We start from the raw sequence: 3,806 nt of genomic DNA on the forward strand, positions 1-3,806 counted from the left end.
TGCCAAATACTATTGTTTCAGATCGTGATACTAAATATCTTAGTCACTGTTGGAGATGTTTATGGGCTAAGTTGGGGACTAAACTGCTTTTTAGTACTACTGGTCACCCCCAAACTGATGGACAAACTGAAGTAGTCAATAGAACATTGTCTACTATGCTTAGGGCTGTTTTAAAGAATAATAAGAAAATATGGGAAGAATGCTTGCCTCATATTGAATTTGCTTATAATCGTTCATTGCATTCTACTACTAAGATGTGCCCTTTTGAAATTGTGTATGGTTTCCTACCTCGTGCACCTATTGATTTGTTGCCTCTTCCATCTTTGGAGAAGGTTAATTTTGATGCTAAAGAATGTGCTGAATTGATTTTAAAAATGCATGAGTTAACTAAGGAAAACATTGAGCGTATGAATGCTAAATATAAACTTGCTGGAGATAAGGGTAGAAAACATGTTGTGTTTGCACCTGGAGATCTTGTTTGGTTACATTTGCGTAAGGATAGATTTCCTAATTTGCGCAAATCAAAGCTAATGCCACGTGCTGATGGTCCTTTTAAGGTGTTAGAGAAAATAAATGATAATGCATATAAACTTGAGCTGCCTGCAGATTTTGGGGTTAGTCCCACTTTTAACATTGCAGATCTGAAGCCTTATTTGGTTGAGGAAGATGAGCTTCCGTCGAGGACGACTTCATTTCAAGAAGGGGAGGATGATGAGGACATCAATACCATTGTTACACCCAGAGCCCCTGCTGCTATACATACTGGACCAATTACTAGAGCTCGCGCATGCCAATTGAATTACCAGGTACTTTCATTTCTTGGTAATGATTCTAATGTTCATGAGAATATGATGCTGCCTAAATTGGATACATTTGTTTTGCTTACAAATGAAGGGCCTAGCTTGGAGAAGGATGAACATTGGAGCAAGAACAAGCATGGAGTTGATGACATGCGCAAGGGAGACAAGAACAGAGTTTCAAGTGATGATTTCAGGACTTTGAAGCCACCATAATGAATGCATGAAGCCTTGGACGAAATATACAAGATGCCACTTCATAATTTTCGTCCAGAGGCTATTCTAGGTGCTGCGTCACCTTATTTTTGGGCCTGGCCCATGTAATTTCGAAATACTTCAATATAGGTTGTTTTTAGAGTCTGTATGTGTGGGGAAACAAGAGTTAGGGTGGGTTTGGGACCCCTCCTCCAAGGGCCACAAAATTTACCCCCTCTTCCTCCATATATACAGCCCCTAGGGCATCGTTTAGACTTTGGGTTTTGTTTAGATTAAAATTTCGCCATAGCTGCAACTTCACGTACTTCATTTGTGTTCAACGACAAGACAAAGGCGTCACAGAACCCCACCTTCATTAATAAAGCTTTCCTCTTTTATTCGCAATATCCAGATTGCAATCTTAGTTTCTTGCTTGTTCTTCGTTTGCTCGCAGGAAATAGACCCTCGTGGTCAGGTTGATCGTGCTCCGGCGTGGTCCATAACCCCTCGGAAGTTGGTTTAGCGATTGCTAAGGCGCGACGTCTTCGCACGTTCGTAGTCGGATCGTCAAAGTCGACTCCGACAGAAAACGATTGCTATCTCATCGAAACATCGGGATATCTTTGCCTCTATCACTTTCTGGGACTTCTTCCTCTTTCTTAGCCCCGTTCCCAAAAAATCAAGAATCCTAACCCTAAAAATTCAGAAATTCATGTAAGAGGAATGGGAAAGGTATGGGAGGAGGTAGACCTTACCAGAGACGATAAGGTCGCCAGCGATGGAGAAGGACGCCGGAGAAGGACGTTGTCGCCTCCGAGCTCACACCGCATCGTTGCAGTGCCCAATTCTCCTCTTGGTCACTACTGCATGAAGAGGGAAGGGGGGAGTACTCCACATACCAGAGAGTGGAGTGGCCCTCACCTCTCGGTCGTCCCTTCGGTACCGTCGCCATCGCCACCGCCGCCTCAATAGTCGTCGTCGGAGAGGATAGTCCGGGGTAAGAGGAACGGTGTCGAGCCCACCGGTCGGTCGCTGAACTACTCATAGCTTATTAGAAAAAAATAGGTACAGGGGTGGGCTGACAACCGCTGCCATAAACGTAAATAAATTTACGGCACTGCAACAGAATATTATATTATATATATATAATATTATTATATTTATATATATTATAATAAAGCGGCTACCTTCATTAAAAGTGTCCCGAAAGTTGAAAGTTGATAATATTTAGCCCACTGCCACCCCCAAGTCAAAAATAAAAAAACCCGAGCGCCGACTCTCCCGGCTTGCGGGCACCTGTACTACTCGCACAACGCCTCATAACCGTACGCGTCTTCGGCCTCTGATTTGAGGGGTGTGGTTTCGCCGATTCGCCATGTCTGTGACGGGGCAAGAGTGGCACGACGACGGCCACTACGAGGTGCTCCGCCTCCCCTTCGGCGAGGAAGGCATGGCGCTGAGCGTCGAGCGGATCGAGAAGGCCTACAAGACGCAATTGCGGCTCCGGCACTCTAACAAGCGCCCCGGCGACCCCAACGCCACGACCGACTTCCAGAGCCTCGCCAGCTCATACAAGTTCCTCCGGGACGAGTCCCTCCACTGCCAGTTCGACGCTCGTTTCCGCGGCCGCCGCAAGACCGCCGCCCGCGCCGCGGCCTTAGGGGTCAAGCGGCAGAAGGTCTCACCGACGAGGAGGCTCCCAACAAAGCTTGGCGACTCCCTGTAGAAGAACGCGGCAGCGGTCGGCGAGGTGGTTCAGAGCTGGGGTGTCCATGGCGTTGGGGCTCCTGTTGAGAAGAAACGAGGGAGGGAGATGAGCAGAGAGGGGAGGAGGAAAAACAGAGGAAGGAGAAGGATAGGAAGGGGAGAGCAAGGGAAGAAAAGAACATAGAGAAGGGGCGCCGCCGCTCCGACGAGCTGCGGCTGGGGTCGATGGGAAGAGCTCGGGCTCCTCGGTGTCTGCCTGCTGCGTGGGTACTACACGATGGTCGTGGCGAGGCCGGGGCCAGACCACGCCGCTCGGGTGGCTCCTCTGCTTCTCGCCGGGGACCCGCTCGTTGGGGCGCGTCTACTTGTCCTACGCCTACTATCTCTCCCGGTACCTCCACGCGACTCGTGGCATGTTCGCAGTGCTGCGGCGCCGGCGCGGGGGCGGCCGCCCGGGTGTTCGCGCACGTGCCGTCCGTGGGCATGGCGTTCTTGTGGTTGGAGTTCTCGCAGTAGTTCCAGGTGCTGGCCATCCTGGCCTCCACGCTGGCCCATGCCGTCGCCTTCGGGTTCCGGTTTTGGGTGGACAGCCTCGCGGTGTGCGCCGCCCGAAGCGGGTCGGCGCCAGTGGCGCTCGCCTGCCAGCTGGGGCTGCTTGGGTGCAACCTGGTGTGCCACGCGGAGGTCGTGTGGATGCACTTCGGCGGGCGGTGGTCGGCGGGCATAGCGGCATCCGGGCATTAGTGTCCAATACGGCTTTGAATGTTCTTGCCCTGCTACGGCACTGCGAGGTGAGAGCGTTGTGAGGTGATTCCCAACCATTCTAAGAGCATCTCCACTCGCTCCCCAACATGCCCCCGAGGGCGCCTTTTTTTAGCGCCGGCGGTGAAAAATCGGCCTAGTCGCCCCTCCAGGTCCTTGTTTATTGCCAGTTTGGGCCGAAATAACAGCCGGCGAACCCGAGTCGAACCCAGCCCCCCGGGGGGCGCCGACCAAAGCGAAAAGGCGCGTGGGTCCGCTCTGTCGGCGACAGACATGCCCTTTCCCGCCATTTCTCCCCTTTCCCTTCCTTTTCTCATTGCTTCCCCCCTTCTGCCCCGCCACTCC

The 3,806-nt window shown here is 51.6% G+C and overlaps 1 pseudogene; it reads left to right on the forward strand.

Moving 5' to 3' along the window:
• Window positions 1-2,367: 2,367 nt before the first annotated feature.
• Window positions 2,368-3,505, forward strand: LOC123076261 (elongation of fatty acids protein 3-like; annotated as a pseudogene).
• Window positions 3,506-3,806: the final 301 nt, after the last annotated feature.

The sequence above is a fragment of the Triticum aestivum genome, chromosome 3D (genome assembly GCF_018294505.1).
Source record: "Triticum aestivum cultivar Chinese Spring chromosome 3D, IWGSC CS RefSeq v2.1, whole genome shotgun sequence".
Lineage (NCBI taxonomy): Eukaryota > Viridiplantae > Streptophyta > Magnoliopsida > Poales > Poaceae > Triticum > Triticum aestivum.